Genomic DNA, 18010 nt, shown 5'->3' on the forward strand with positions numbered 1-18010 from the left:
CCCTGATAGACATACTAAATACCAAGTGCTTCTGCCTAGAGATACTAAATATAAAGCACTTCCGTCTACAACGTACTTCATACTTTATTTACCTTCTTAATCAGTTTTCTCTGGGTTTTCCAGACTCGAAAACAAAGGAAAAAAAGATTAAAGAAGCACGTAAGTCATTAAATGCCGAAATTCAACGATTTTTTTCTTTTTGCAAATCAAAAGCGTACCATTGCGTGACTCCATTCTGAAACTGAATGCATTTTTTCCCCTGGCCATTAATGTCTCCTGATCTCACTCGACGTAATATGTTTGTCGAAGATGGTAGTTTTAACCACTGAACATGTTATAAAATGATGGTTGAAACTAGGTTATACAACTGACGCCTGTTACATACGCAAGGACAGCGAGTTAATAAATTCCTGCATCTATTTGGAAACAATGTGCCTGTGTTGCTTACTTCTTATAATCTCTAATGAAGTATATCCTAACACATACTAAATTCCGCTGGATAAAGGAAATCCTTCTCCCCCTCCTCAAATACGAAAATACTGAAAAGATGCTATAACGTCAGATTACGTAAATTCCTATTATATATAACCAGATTACTAATATTCTTCAGTTTTAAATGTAAATATATGAAATCTACATATATTAAAACAAAAATGAACATTGACGTTATTGTGAAAAGACAAGTTTGCAATACGGAGACGAAAGTAGCATTTATAACAATTTAAAAGCTACGTGCAATAGAGAACTGCCATCGTCATGAAAATTGTGCAACTGAAGCAAAAAAAAGTAACACTACAAATAGATAGATAAAGACTATAGAACGTTGTGCATTTTTAATAGTGTAAGTATGAACAGAAAATATAAATAAAGAAATAAAGCAGAACTGTGTAATTATTAAACTAAAATTGCTATAACATCGAAAAATTAAAAACGTTAGTTTTGTTATCACATGTAAACTGTATGTACACTATATTAACTGAGTATATGAAACATTTTTTTCACCTTCTGGCTTTGGCCTTCCTAACACGGGCGCGATACGCATGGTAGGGTCTACATGAAATTTGTACTATTCTGTGAATTGGAAAGAAACATAAAACATAGTTTAATTAGTATATTTAAATTTGTTTATATATATACTCTATACATTTAACTACTTTTAAATAATTTATGTTCTTAAAGTTTTAAATATTTCAAGGAATGAGATGTACACAGAAATACAGTTTTCTTTGCCTTCCACACATATCTATTTTTTTTTTTAATAATGAATTAAACTTTAAATTCTATAGGGTCAATGTAGCCAATCAAACAATTTGTGCACGATATATTTACAGAGTGCGTTATATAATGTATACACATTTTAACATGATACCTGTCGAATTTGGATCGAAGGATGGTAGCAATGCATAGTATAAATAACTCTTGTCTTGTCTTCATCACCATTATCGGTGTTATTTAAAGGAGCATCAGCTATTATAAGCCTAGTATGCTAAAAATATGGATAAATTGAATTACTTGTACAGAAATTGTAAAGAATTTTACAAATGGTGGAAGTCGCCATTTGTATTTTTTGGTCGACTTTCAAGTTGCATTACATGTCATATATAGTATGAAATAATTGGAAAAGTAATAAATGTTAATTATGTCGGTTTAGAAATAGAAGTACTAATTTGTCACAGTTAGGTAAAGAAATATAGAGTCATAATCAGGATAGTAAAAGTCAAAATCGTGGTGGAGTTCCAACGGGAAGAAGAGGGCCAGTTGGTCAGAGTGAAATATTTGGAGAAAGTGAATAATTAGATGAAATGTAAGCGTGTAAGGTAATTGTAAATGAATATAAGTGATTTCAAGAGTATTTGTAAATGTGTATGAAAAGTGTACGATGAGAATAATTCACTAGTTCACTTCCTCTTCGTCAGTTCACTCTAGGAGATGTTGACACTATCACAGTCACCACGGAACTCCCCTAAATACCTTTTAACAGCTGTCATTTACTTCATCATTACCTTTATTAGTGTTAATAGTTGCACCAGATATACATTCCTATGTGCTACAAGTGTTTAATAGTATTATGTATATAATGATTTATACATGTAATCGATTTGTATGGTAATTATATGACGGTAGTGGTCATAATTCTCAAAATTGTTCTTAATTATAAGTTGTTATAAGTTAGTATTGAATTACTAGTTTTCATCATAGTCTTTCTGTGATCTTTTTGTAATGAAGTATATAGTCCGCCGCCAATTGCATTAAACAATCCACAAACTTTTATTGAGTCTAGAAATGAATTATTACATTATTTATATAAATTACATTACGTATTGGCACGTACAAACTGTCGTATTGCCTGAATTATTAGCAAATATGAAAGTAATATTAAATAGAATTGACACTAAATTATTGGATAATTAGTTCGTACCAAGGATGTTGTAAATAGAGGATCTGCCCATATGTATCTTCATCCTATTAAACCGATGAAGCCAAAAAAAAAAAAAACAACCGATCATCGGCACTGTGATTGGCTACTCTCGTTTCTGCCATCATCTGATTGGCTACTTTCGTTTCCGCCATGATTATTGGCTCAAAACATTGCGATCCTATTGGCCGGAGTGGGCAGAGTAGGGGTGGCGAAACTGTGACGTATGACTTCAAGATTTTGTTGTAAGGGCAGATCCTCTATTTTATAAGATCCTTGGTTCATACATTATTTCCAGTGATTGTCATTTGTTATTCAGGATGTATTATTTTTATATGTTGCACTTTAGACCTTTCTCACTATGATCTTGATAGTCGTTGTACAGGGATCGAATTTATGTTAGTTTTTGTCCTGATGAATTGATAACAACTATAAAAAAACAAGTAAAGAACAGAAAAAAACAATCACACACAACAAACACTCCTGTTCACATGTAAGCCATCTTTCTCCCATCGTTACCTGTTACTTTCATACCTAAAATGAACATGTGACCAATTAAACCAGTGTTGTCAATTAATCCATTTTATAGCTAAATCTAACCATTTTCACATGGTATTTAGCCAATTCAAATCTGATTTAGTTATTATTTATAATTTTGGTGAAGATTTCATTCAAAGTTGCCAATATCTAGCTATATGTTAAGAGGAAACCATTCTTCTTCTACCATCCTTCGATCCAAGTTCCATAAAAAATCCACTGATATCACCTATTAAACTCTGTATAAAATTGAATTTACGTACTCTGCAAATATATATATATATATATATATATATATATATATATATATATATATATATAAACGTATTGATTTACTAGTCACTAGGGAACTATTTTTTTTTTTTAATGCACTAGCATAGATAATAGGTTTGGAATATGAAGCACAGGCTGAAAATTTACAACGGATATTAGTACAGGTGTTTTTCAATCGTTTGTGGTTCAAATGACACTACACTAAAACCAAGTTATTGTTTCTCAAATAGTATCATGGGGAAAAAAAAACTATTGTAACTTTAGACTTTGTAAAAAGGCTTTTAAATATATTAGAACAATTAAGTTTTCTAGAATATGTATTTTTTTTTTCAGTCTATAGCCCCAATTCGTAAGCATTATTGCTTTATTTTTACACTGACGCCATCTTTACGATAGTTCTATCAAATATTTGATGATCATATCGCTTTACAAACAGTGCTTATATATCTGGGTTCTATGGTGCTAATTTCGTAATGCTGGCGTAGAACTTTATTTATTTATTTATTTATTTTTAAAGTATGAAAATTTCTACTCATCTTAGAAAGGGTGAAAAAATGTTTCTAGCTTTCCATCAGGGCCCTGTTTCTCAATCCTACTAGTCATCTATGTTTTTACAAGTCGTAATGTATCATGGAGCAAAGATAGTACGATAATAGCAGAAGTAATTTCTAAGTACTAAAGCCGATTCCTCTCATTTGTCACTATCTTATGATATATACAATTTTAAAATATTTGATTTTGTAAAGTTTAACACTAGTAATAGGTTTATAAGACTTAATAGTTTTGAGAAATAGGCGCCAGATCTATGAAATTAGTGGACCTAGAAACTTCAAAGTTTGGTACAAATGTTATCCAGGAACCCAAATTTTATTCCTAATTCTAGTAGAGAAGGAAAGCTAAACGTTAGCTCGTTCTTTTCAAGATCAAAATCATTGGGTTTTGGAAATTACTGGTTACACATTTTGTAGAAATGTTCTCTTGAAACGAGGAAGACAAAATTTTGGTAAATTCGATCCTCCTTCCAAGAGGAGAAAGGGGGTTGGAAAGGTTTGTCATGACATTGTCCGTTCAGCAGGCTGTTTCCTTGGGACCTCATCGTAGCAAAATACAGCATTGTTAGGAAACTGATTTCAGGTTGTTAGGTGAGAGATCCTGAATTATATCCACGCTCGCCGTGTCTTTATGTTCCGTTCGAATAGCCCGCTCAACTGTAAAAGTTATTTTCGTTTAATATAGACGCCTCAGTAGTGTAGAGCTCAAACGGCTGGTGCGATTAGAAAAAATTATATCGTTTTAGGTTGAAAAGCACCTATTTCCAACAAATTTTCTTCCTTTCGATTTTCTCTTATCCTTATAAGGGAGTTGGCCTATGACCCCGGATTTTTTTTATATACCCGGTATACTGAAGTTACGGAAGACTGAAGTCACTTTTCCTGGTATGTATGTTATCTCCTAAAGAACAGTTTGGCAGGTGCGGAGGCTCCGTAAATCTTGGACGCTGTTCTTTTCCAATTCAATGAGATTGCAGATAATGACCTTAAAAACAAAACAGTAACCTTCGCAGTGGAAGACACAATCCACTTCACGACCAAAAAAATCAAGCCCTTTTAAAGGTCCGTAGGATCAATTCATCGATTTTGTTGCGTATTCCAAAATGCGCAGACACAGCAGAACACGGTGAAGCGAAATCAGTAAACACTAAGAAATTCGTGAACCTACAACAATGACACAAAATCCTACCAGCTGACATCTTACCAGTTGAAATACACGCCAAGAGACAATTAGCGGCGGAATACTAAAATTCTAGCGAATTTTGAGTAGCACCTCGTACAAACAGCTTTTTACACGTTGACTAAGCGTGTCCATGTTTCGTTGTACATTAGCTGATATGCCCGTTTCCCGCACGGAAAAGATAAGTTTTTAAAAATCTTAAAAGTAAAGAGATGAGTAAAATATCTTTTTCTGTTATGCAAGTCCGCAATAACAAATATGTATTGTTGATCGTACACAGTTAAAGCGTTCTTTGAAAAAATCATAAGTGTGTATAAATTTTTAACCCTCTCTTTGAGAATTCGCCCTAGAGCCGAAAGTTTAAGAAACGGCATCGTACGCGATAAGACCTTATGAATATTTATCTGTGAAGAAAATTTGATGATCTAGGCCATGGAAGGCCGACTACGGGCCCGCGAGCGGCATGCAGGCCGTGAGGTCTTCTCGTGCGGCCCCCGAGAAGATAAGTGTTAACATTTTTTAATATATTTTTAATTGGATATATAAAAATTTTTAAAAAATGGTTAAAATATAATGACTTGGACTAATACACAAAGTGGATGCATGTTTTAGGCACGTTAACCAAAAATACATTTAAGGTTAAGATTAGCCAATTTATTTAATTTCGTTTATTTATGTGCTTTATTTAGTACCTAAACACTTAAGCGTGCAATTTCTGTTCACGCCGCAGTGTGAAAAATAAGTTGAAACTATTTTAAAACCCCAGTACCGTTGAGGGTAGGTATATGTTTCTACATGCGATTAAAAATCGTGTTTTACAAGTTATTTTCATTCCACCTTGAGACTGACTGTAAGGATGTTTCGAGTAAAAGAGGTTTTTAAGACTCGGTGTCAGTATTTCGTTGTCTGTGTTTTGAATGTCGGTGTTTCGATTGACGATATTTTAATAGACATCTGTAAATCGAACGATTGTTGGGCTAGGGTGTCATGAGTGTATATTATAAACGTAAAGTATACTATGAAGTTGCGGCCATCGCCAAATAGAAATTTTTATGATGCGGCCCCTTAGTTTAAAGAAGTTGTCAATTACTAATCGAGGCGACTCGTTTCTATGCTAACGGTTATGACACACATACACATTATTTTGTTGTATTTATCAGTATAAATAGTCAGAATTAACTTTCAATCACAATGTCTTCCTTATTTTTTTTAAATATAAAAAATAGGCACTTTTAAAAGTATTTTATAAAAAATAGGTTACTAATGCCTCTAAAGGCACTGTACAGGATGTTAGAGAAAAGACCAACAATCTTCTGATAAATATTATACAGAGAAGCAAGGGTAAAAATGGATCTGAAAAGATAAGAGAATGCATGAAGTCACGCCGTCCCCCACGCCTATTTTTGCCCACTATAATAATAATAATAATAATAATAATAATAATAATAATAATAATAATAATAATAATAATAATAATAATAATAATAATAATAATAATAATAATAATATTATTATTATTATTATTATTATTATTATTATTATTATTATTATTATTATTTAAAACAAGGAGGAAATTGGAGGAAATATTTTCTGGAAGTGGAGGGACGGAGTCTCCGCGTTCGCCTAACTTTTACTCCTGTTCCTGCAATTCTTAATAAAAATCAACCATTCAACAGGCAATAAAACTGATTTCTGTGTAAACATAACATTCTGTTTGCTAGTTTATCTAAATATATTAACACTATAAACTTGTTTCTCATATTTAGTATTAATTAAACTGTATGTGAATTTACCGAGTTTAAAAAAAGTAATGTAAACTTATAAGTTATTTTAAAACTTCTTTTGTGTATGCTGTATTGTCCTTACCAAACAGCGTAATTATCACTGAGTCAATTTTCAAGTTCGTAAATACATTTTTATTTATAGTCTGTGCAACACAATAAAATTTTATACTGTATTATATGAAAAGGTTTATGTTTTAAAAATATTCATTAATAGTAAACGACTGTTTCTTTTTTCTTCACGAAACCATATTCTTGTAGTTCTTGATATTTTTGTTGTTCTATAAATATTAAAATTTGAGTAAAGGCGAAGAAAACATGAAAATTGATATAATTTATATTGATGTATCTAGCAAAATGACCAACAAATATTTATTACAGAAACAAAACTTTTAAAACTAAATTTGTGAATACGAGTGAGATTACTGTAGTATGCATTTGTAAAATAAAATTTATGGATATGCCGCTTTCGGTATACAGGGTGAACCAAAAGTAGGTGGTTAGTCATTAGTATCATCAGCATTTAAATTATTTGCCATTATGTGTTCTCTAAAGTACCTAAAAAGTAAATAAATTTAGATATAAAATTTAATGTACCAGTATACTTAGAGTGAACATCATATTGTTATAACCCTAACACAAACCATATTTCACCTACTTTTGGTTCGCTCTATACATTTAAAAGCGATGGGGGAAAACGTAAGGAGCCACGAGCAATATTGAGTTCCTAATATACACTGATACAGAATAGGAGTTAACAAAAATTTGGATTCGCGCGCATATACAGTTAGTTATCAAAATAATAGAAACATCTGACCAAAATACAACTTGATTTAATTTTATGGATTTTGACCACTTTTAGTCTATCGTAAAGCTTGTATTTGTGGCAAAATTATCATTCTTCATGCACTGTAGCACTTTAGTTGCGTGAGCAATAAAAGGCGAGGATATCTGCTCTGGACTCGTTGATTTAAAACCGTCCATAGATGTTGAATAATGTTCAAGTTGGTAGAATGAGAGGGTCAGCAGCGGAGATGTTCAAGTTTATCTTGATATTAATGGAACTACGTTCGAACAACTCTGGGCTGTGTGGATTGACTCTCTGTTACCTTTAAAAACTGTGTCGTTATCAGGAAACAACATCAGTATTACAGATGCACCTGGTAACGTAAGATGTCCACATTCGTGATATCCAGGACTTTTTTTTTTTTTCACGTACACTTACTCCAACTTCAGATTCGATTTTAAACATGTTATAAGTCGCAGTACGAGCTGCCAACAGTGTCCTCTAATTAGTAGGCACTCATTTCGCGCGCCAGTCCCGATAACGTTATTCAAGATGATAGACAAGTGTGGACATGTGTATACACGGAACAAGTTGTGGAGATGAAGTTTGTAGTGAAGAAGGGTATAAGATTGCTGAAATTTACAGAAGACATTAGTACAATGATGAGACAGTCGTAAAAGATATTTGAATGGTGCAAGTGCTTCAAACATGTCATACGTTTGTCAGGGACGACCCTGTTTGTAGTGGATCTCAACCAACAGCAGTCATTCCTGGGAACATTCAGCGAGTTGAACAGCTTATTGACAATCACTGCGTAATCTGTCATAAAATTCCAAAATCTTTCGTAAAAAACAGTGAATACAATAATTAACAATCACATGCTGTTCCAAAACAGCTTTCCACTTTTGACCAGCGCAAAAGAGTTGACCTCTTCGCTGGATTGAACTTAATCTGGAGTTAGCGCCAAATCATTTCGATCTATTTGGATCCCTAAAAGAAATCCTCGGAAGTCAACACTTGCCCAATGATGATGAAGTGAAACATGCTATCAGACTCAGACCTACTAACATATCTTTCTATGCGGAAGTCTTCCAGGTTTTAGTTAAATGCTGAGATAAATCTATAACACTAGCAGGGAGTAATGTAGAAAAATAATCCAGTTTCCACACGTTTTTTTTAAATAAAAAGTCCTGGATTGACTTGAACGCCCCTCGTAATACGTGGCAGCATTTTTTTTTTTTTTTATTAGGAGTTAAACAAGGCTTAATGGAATACTGCGGCTCCCACCATACTTAAGTAGGTAGTCAGAAGCATACGCATCGTTCAGCGTCCATCTTTCATGAATCAGTATGTTGCTGGATACAAAAGGTAGAAGATTACTCAACGGAATACATTATCATCTTGTAATCACCGACGGTTCATGGTTTATATTCTCAAAACTAAATGCTTTTTTACTTCGGTGCGAGTGGTCCCCGGTTCGATTCCCGGCGGGGGCATTCAGTCGAAAAAGTGTAAGTAGTTTTTCAGGCCAGCCATCCTGAATGAGGTTTTTCTGGATTTTCCTCATTCACACCAGGCAAATGCCGGGGTGGTATCTCACATACATGTATATGTCCCAGGCCGCTTCCTTCTTTCCCTTTCGTATGCTCCCCGAGTGACGTCATGCCTCAAACGTGATGGGATAACATAGCTATAGATGCCGAAAGCCCAGAAATCTAAATTCTAAATATTTTTTTATTTACCGCGGCGGTGGTCAGAGGTTTCGAAATTGCAATCCTACCACGGATAATGAAGTTATAAAGCTCTCGTCGTACTGTGATTGTAAGAACAGGTAGTTATAAATGTTGGTCGAGTTACTGACTACAAAACTTATGATTCTTTATGACAATCTTCTTTAATGTTCGTCTCTCTCTCTCTTTCTCTCACCTAAGTTTGATTTCTGTTCACTCTTTTCTGAAGATGTAGTGCACAACTTCTGTGCGCCGTCATTACCTTGGACACTTTTTTTGCTTTTAATGAACTTAACACTGAAACACTGACAATACTGAAACAACTTGCTCCAACTAAACGTGCACCCACAATTTCTCGCTCTTTGAAAATCGGATTGGTCTCCCATTTTACACATTTTCTTTTATGTTACAGACCGTACTGTACGGCCTCGCGTACTGCTCATCGGTTGTGTTTATTGATGGATGCTGGATAATTATATGTATCATATTGCTGCTGAAAGGGAGGTTAAACTCAAAATCAAGTCAACTCTTGCCTCTATTTATACACTTTGCAAGGGTTCGCATTTTTAGGTGACACTTCTCTTTCAGAATACAAACGATCTCTTCGGAAGATCCGGAGGTGTCCAATGTGGCTTCCAGTTGGAAATATAGATAATTCTCCAGCACCTTTTTTTTATTTCACTTTTAAAGTCCTTACTCCCTTGATCTTTGTCCTAATTCCTCCGTTTTCTTCTTTTACTACTACTACTATCTAAAATTTAACAGTTTTGCAGGTCAACGTGGATTGAATGTATAGTACTGTTTGTTGAGCGAGAATTTTGGGCAAAATCAAGCAACTTGTGCTTTCTCTGGATCCAAACGATGCAGGTAAATTTCCCAAGACGAAATAGCTTCTTCAGCCAGAGAAGATTTATGATTTGCAAACAGAACTATTTCATAGCTACCGTTACAAATATTGATCATAGCTGCTAAGAACTTGAAGCAACGACGCTTAGAGAAAAGACCCGTGGGGTATTTATACAGACGTAATCGTTTTCAATTAGATGAAAGAGCAGTTGCCAAAATAGATAAGGGAAAAAGCACCACTTTGCCCTTTTCTCGCCTTATTTTATCAACCTTTTCCACTCTTTTTTCCTATGAAAATCGCCCCTAAAAATGCCACCCTTCGTCATCATTGCTATAGGGTTAAGGCCTGCCACTCAATTAAATGGGGATAGTTGGTTCCTTTTAAGGATGTCAAGCAGAAGAATTAGCTACAATGCTTATTTTAAACTTCAACTCGCTCAATTTGTTCAAGAATAGGGCAGTAGCGTTACAATATGACACTAATAAGAATGAACCTAACATTCGTCCTTGGAAGAAAGCACAAGCAACTTGAAGCAACGTGTGGCAAAAGACAGGATTTTTGTTGTAGTTACGGTTTATACGGTTTATATATATTTTTAATGTAGGCACAAATTAAAGGTCGCGGCTTATACCCGCGAATATTTTTTCTGAAATCGTAGGCAATATTTAAAAAGCGACATATACACGCAAATATTTTTTAAATTGTAGGTACAAATTAAAGATGTGGTTTATATGCATACACACATTTCTTGAAATCGTAGAAATAAATTACAGACCTTTTTCTTAAAAAAGCACAAATTACAAGTACGGCTTAGGACGTCGATAATCCGAACGCAGTCCCTAGAACCTTTCTACATTTTTGTCTTAGCGTTAGCGATAAACAAATAATAGTTGTCCGTCGGCGTTCTGTGAAGTAAGTTCATTCATATGTAATTGTTTGTCATATATCTTTTTATTCTTATTTTCCTTTTCGCCTATAAAAACTAAGTTTTAAGTGTGAGTTACAAGAACAGTGTAATTTAGGGTACGAACAGGTTCTTCAGAAACATTAAATGTAAGTAGCCTTACGTACGGTATTGTAATTACTGTATGTACTGTATAACCAATGTATCGATAAAAGAGCATACCGTACAGTATATTTAAGCCTAAATGGCATTTTATTGGTCATTTTCGAAAATCCGAATAATTTGAACATCCGAACTACCTGTAGTCCCAATTAGTTCGGATTTTCGAATTCCTACTATCTATCTATCTATCTATCTATCTATATATATATATATATATATATATATATATATATATATATATATATATATATATATATATATATATATATGTGTGTGTGTGTGTGTGTGTGTGTGTGTGTGTGTGTGTAGTATGGCGCTCAATTCGTTGTACGAAAGCAGAGGAGTGATTCCTGAAAGTAAAACGAAAAACTTCCAATAAACATAGGGCGAAAACCTCATACTTTACGTGTTATAGGCTGCCGAAAACATGAGAAAATTAATTTTAAAGGTTCATAGCTCCAAAACTATGGTACCTACCGTAGTCGGGTCAAGACTCCACTTAGGAACTAGTACGTGCCCTATCCAAAAACGCGTGTTTCAGAATCCTGAGGTGCTTCCACAACAATTTTTATAGAGGGAGTTTGACTACGGGCCTATGATATACAGTACTCTCCAACTACCTCCATAAAAATGTTGCGTGAGTACCTTAGGATTCTAAAACATGTATTTTTGGATAGAGCACATACTAGTTCCTAAGTGAAGTCTTGACCCGACTACAGTAGTTGCCATAGTTTTGGAGCTATGAACCTTTAAAATTAATTTTCTCATGTTTTCGGCAGCCTATAACACGTAAAGTATGAGGTTTTCCCCCTATGTTTATTGGAAGTTTTTGGTTTTACTCTCAGGAATCACTCCTCTGCTTTTGTATAATGAATTTAGAGCCATACTGTTTATATATATATATATATATATATATATATATATATATATATATATATATATATATATATTAAATTAGGTACAAATTCATGATGTTGCTTACATACTCTAATCTGTTTTTCTGAAATTGTAGCAAAATTAAAAGAGCAGCTTATACACGAGGAATTGGGTAGGAAATGAATATAATATATTGCAAAAGATTATTTCATAAAAAAATTCAACATTGTTATAATTGTAATTAAATTAGTACATAACGAAAAGAAAGTTTTATCAAAGGATGAATATCAGTTGTACATAAAAAGTAGTAATTACAAGGCAACAATTAACAAAATGATTAAGTTTTTCCTTCTTTCTTTTATGAAAAGTTACAGATCCAGAGCATTTAAAAGAGCGTTTTTTTTTTTTTCTGAAATTATCATTCAACAATATTGATGACTCAATATGTTCCAGTAACTTGTGTTCTGATAACGATGGATGATATCCTTGAACACTTGCTTTAGGTAACAACTTCCTAACCTATTTTTGTACTTGTTAAATAATTCGTTCCATTTGCATTTTTTATCAAGTGACTTCCGACCCCAACCCCGAATACGTTATTGGTAGATTTTGCTTCTAATTGGTCACCGTAATCGTGGCTCATTGAACACGTTTAAGATGCATATACAGATATTTATCAATTTAATGGATACATCTGGAGTTGGAAACATGTCAGATGTCTAGTTTGGCAACGGTCAGGCAGCGAACGCAGCACCGTGCTGTTGGTTATGGTGTCTTAGGGTAAACTACAAGAGAAGCACTAGAACGACAGTGTGCAGTGAACTGAGCAGATGATGATAGTGTAAAACAGACGACATCTCATTTCAAAAGAAGACGAAATGTTGGCGCTCGGTTATGTAGTGTGAGTGTGATGAAAGTGGGAAGTGTGTTGCATATGTCGCAAGGGACAGTGTCCAAGCTAAAGATTGCGGACAAAACTCATGACAAAATCACATCGGCAGACAGAAACAGAGAAGGAAAGGAAACCCTCACATGTTAGTGATAAGTCCCGTCCCACCGATCATTAAAGCCGACTGTCATTCAAGCAGTACTTTCCACAGTCTGTACCGTCAATCGGATGTTGTTGATTTTTAGTTTAACGTCCCTTTTAGCAGCGAGGCTATATGAGAAGGGAATTACTGAGTAACGTGGAATCTGAACCACAGAGCTCCCGCCAGGAATCGAACCCGGGTCTCCTATGTCAAAGTTGCGTACACTAACATTTAGCCACGACGGAGTTCGTACCGACAGAGTCCTCTACGTGAATTATATGTCATGGACATACTGTACGAGATCGGGTTGCATGGGTGAAACCGCTGATAAGAAACCACACTTGAGCACGAAGCCAATGGTGCCGTGAACAAGCAATTTGGACCACTGATGACTAGGATGTGTGATATTGTCGGATGAGTCATCCTTCATCTTATATCAAACCACAGGGCGTGTTTGTATGTGACGGACACCTGAAGAAACATATGATCTGTGGTGTATCCGCTCAACCCTGGAGGTGGCTCTGTGATTTGTGGCTCGACACATCCTGTATTCCAGTGAGTACTGCGCTGATGATTACCGATCGCGTCAATGTCCGTGATCATGTCGCCATTTTGGGGAACCATGTGAATCATATGATCCAGATATTTCCAGGCAATCAGCCCATATTTCAGGATGATAATGTGCCCATTCACATAGCTGTAATGGCGTGGCTTGAGGAACATTCGGATGAAGTTTAACATATCTCCTTCTCCATGGTACACCCAATCTCAGAGCCTGAACATAGTTGATAATATGTGATCCGTTTTGGGGCACACGAATCCGGCGTAGATTTCTGCCTTCATCCTACGGACGTCATTTAGGGAAAGCAGGGAGCAATTGCTTCTCTGGGTTTGGGAAACAAATGCCTTTTAATATAAATTGTATACTAATACATGATATCAAAACCAGTTTTATGTCGGTATTCTCCCTGACAAAATTTGAGGTGACGTTACTACTTTCACGGAACTGAGTGGAGTACTGCACAAAATTTGAAATGGCATTATTGCTCCATCCTCTAACATGGAACTGAGTGGAGCACTGCGTAAAATTTGAAAAGGCGTTATTGCCCCAAGCTTTTTTACGGAACTAAGTGGAGCTCTGCACAAAAATTGAAATGGCGTTATTGCTCCATCCTCTTTTACGGAAGTGAGTGGACCACTGAACGGAACAGTGTAAGATTCAACTTGGTACTATTCAGACCTACATGACGATGACTCCATTTTACGTAGCATCAGAGCTGTTCTGAAGGATAAAGGTGGTCTAACAATATTCATATGATAAGTTGCCCTTTTTTTTAATGTTCTCACTAAATGCATAAGTATCTGTATTTTATTGAATTAGGTAATATTTTTTACAAAAAAATTGAATCAAGAAATTCTCGAATCAATAGCTCAAACTTTTTTTTTAAAGTAACAGCTGAAATAACAGATTTATTAGTAGTTATTACTACATCTGTTTAAGAATTAATTGTTATACATGCACCTGTGTAGTACATCTAATTTTCACAATTGTATTGTCATACAAAATATAATGTTACAGTAATTTTTTTACATTGCTAATTTGTTTATATATATATATATATATATATATATATATATATATATATATATATTTTTTTTTTTTTTTGCATATGTAAAGTACATATTACTTGCTGGTTGCTACATATACTTTACAAAATAAATAATAAGGATAATGACAGTAACAATGATGGAAAATGCAACTAGTACTTTGTGTGTGTGTGTGTATAGAACAAATTAACTTCATAACTAAAAATAGCGAATAAGTCCATCCTCCACATGTTTGGAAGTAACAGGAGAAAATATCACGGAGTTGACAAAATTTAGTTTATAAACTTTTCAGTCGAAAGTGTTCATAAATTCATCTCAAATAAAAAACTTCTTCCATTTTTGAAGAAGGGAAGGAACTTAAAATGCTGACCGCATTACCTCTCTGTATTGCTAAACTAATACGCTGAAGTAAAAATTGTGCACTTCTCGTATCTCCCGTCTTGAGGTTTAAGTTCGACCCAATTTCCTTTAGCTTCTCGGCTAAAAACTCCCATAGTTTCTGTAGCAAAGGCGATGAACATATGATCTTCTTTTAATTTTGAATATTTGGTGTGTTTTCGTTTACAGGCTGTCTCAGCAGCATTTCCTGCCTCTTTACATGTTGAAGGTAAATGGGAAGGTGCAAAAGTGTCAACACATGTAACGTCCCATACCAGTCGTTGCCCCATTTTCCAAGGGGTTAATGTTACTCCATCTGGTCGTTTCCCATCATCTCGAGACATTCTAGATGGTTCTAAAATACTTGGGACATCAATGCTGGCAAGAGCTCGTCTTATTATATTATTCAGTTCTCCATGACGAGAAATTCGACCTCCACTCCTAGAACAGCTTAACGCATGTAAGCCTTTTTCATCAACCTGTTCTTGACATGTACATTTGAAACTATGGCAGATATTTAAACCGAGACGTAGAGCGACACAAATTTGAAACGTGTTGTTGTCCAAGAAAGTTCCAATATTTTTTGACGGTGTTGCCTGTAGCCATGCACCAGATTCTTTTCTTTGTAAGGATTTAAAACGGGCTATATCATATGTATTTTCAGGGACCAATTCTTTATCAATTATTGCTGTTAATATAATTTTATCCCAATTTTGTTGTGAGTCCAACACGGCAGGAGTCTCATTATTGTATATACCATTCCATATCTCCAATCCCTCAGTCAGGTGATGAATTTCCACTTTGTCAACTGGTATATTTAGTATGTTGGAGACAAGTGGCTTCACTCCAAAAGATGAGGACAGGAAAGCTGGAAGGCTTAAATCAGAGACTTTTCTTACGCTTAAACCTCCTAAGCGAATTGGTAAGCTTGCTTGAGTCCATTGATTTTGAGTTAAGCTGTTCTAGGAGTGGAGCTCAAACTATATATATACTGAAACCGACTCCCTACTTACATAGTCAGAAAATGACACACTATAAAACCATGAAGCACCTAAATTACATGTTGGCAGCCTAGATGGCACTTTCCTAAGCAAATTAACAGGGTCTATTAGGAACAACAAAACTCCTTAGATTCTTGTTGAGAAGTGGCAATTATTATAGTCAAAGATTCACTATACATAAATTTGTCAAACTCTTATTGTATAAACCCACTATAAGAATTGCAACAGATAATTATAGCCAGTGTTAACTCAAAAAATAAGGCAAATTGCGATATAGCTTCTTTTATAGATGATGATGTTCAGTTCAGATCTCCCTACTTTCAATTAATTAATATATACGAAATACATGGATTGTGAAGGGTAACATTAAATAGAAGGCCAGACCTTCGTTTTGTTTTCATGAGTTGTACCCTTGTTCACTACACAGCGCCACACACGCATAAGTAAAAGTGTTCAACACGTACCGGAAGCGATATGCTGATAAAATCTGTGATTTCAACGCAATAACAGATCGTCAAGGATCGTGTGTTTGTGACTTCAGTGAATAACATCCCAGAGTCACGAACCCGAATACGTGATACGATTGCAACAGTCACAGCAGATATGCTGGAGGCAGTAGCGTCGTCTTACACAGTTCACAAGAGCACGTAAACCACCAAATATTGTACGTTGTTTATTGTTTGTTAAGATATTTAAGAGTATTATATTATCATCCCGTTTCTTTTCTTTCCTTTCCTGGAAAATTACAGTTACCAGAAGTTTTCTTTAAATTTTATATAGATTCTCGCTTGATTCCCCCTTGCTTATATGCATTCCACTAGCGCACCACGTTCACAACAGGGGTGCGAACGTGATGGACAAATCTGTGTGTAGTACAGAAGGGAACCGGGGGTAGGAGAACTGCGAACTTCCAATGTTTAAAAACAAAATTTGAACATGCAGTTTAACAACTGTGTTGACTAATTACCAGTAATGTGACGCTTTAAACAGAATCAAAGAATAAACTTTTGCAATTAAAAACTAGAAGAATCTAGCAGTATATAACTCATTATCTCAATTAGTTATCTGCATTTAATTTTTCTCAGTTTCTTATAATAAAACTGAACTAATGGAACAAACAAAATTACGGATTTATGAGATTGTACCGAGGGAATGGGAAGCTTAGAAGTTTTCCCAAGAGATTCTTAAGTTAACGTAAAATAAAATTGCATTTCAATTTACTCTGAAGTATATATTTGGTATGCTTTCCCTTGCGTTAATGCCTGAATATTTGTAAGAAAAGCGAATAGTTTATGAAAACACACTATACTTTGTAACACTGCTACAAGGTAAAAATCTTACATTCTGTATTGTAAGAATCTAAAGAGCATTTTGGAACTGGTTTTCCTATTTCAACATTCTTCTTTAACACACGCAAAATAAAGAAAAAAAACTAGCATTGTTATTTGCAGTAACGTATGATCAGCTGCAACACTTCTAAAAAAAACGTAGCATTTTTTTTCTCGTAACTTTCTTCACTTCGGAGATTGTACTTGATGCGCTGAGATGATCCTCTTAATTACTGTATTTAAAAGTGAAATCGTATTGCGTTCATTTTGAGTTTAACGTCCCTTTCAGCAGCGAGGCTATATGAGACGTGGATCTACTGATTAACGTAGAATCCGAACCACATGAGCTTCCGCCGAGAATCGAAGCCGGGTCTCTTTCACCAAAGGTGCGTATGGAAACCGCTTAGCCACGGATGAGCTCTGAAATCGTGTTGCGTGGTGGTGTACTGCTTGATTTACAAATGTGTTTTGCTAGTATTTGTTTTAATTCAGTTCCAGTTAGATATTCCTAGAACTTGATAGATATACGCTCTATTGTTTTCAAAAATATAGTTTATACCTACTTATTACCTCCATTACATTCCTGAATTAAAGAAAATTTATATGCTGATCTATAACGA

General features: G+C 34.7%; 1 protein-coding gene across 1 annotated transcript in view; it reads right to left on the reverse strand.

Moving 5' to 3' along the window:
• The window catches only part of rdgA (retinal degeneration A), a gene marked incomplete in the record, with an annotated part of 666123 nt that overhangs the window by 429675 nt on the left and 218438 nt on the right, over positions 1 to 18010 (reverse strand).

The sequence above is a fragment of the Thermobia domestica genome, chromosome 14 (assembly GCF_964235325.1).
Source record: "Thermobia domestica chromosome 14, izTheDome1.hap1.1, whole genome shotgun sequence".
NCBI classification, from domain to species: domain Eukaryota; kingdom Metazoa; phylum Arthropoda; class Insecta; order Zygentoma; family Lepismatidae; genus Thermobia; species Thermobia domestica.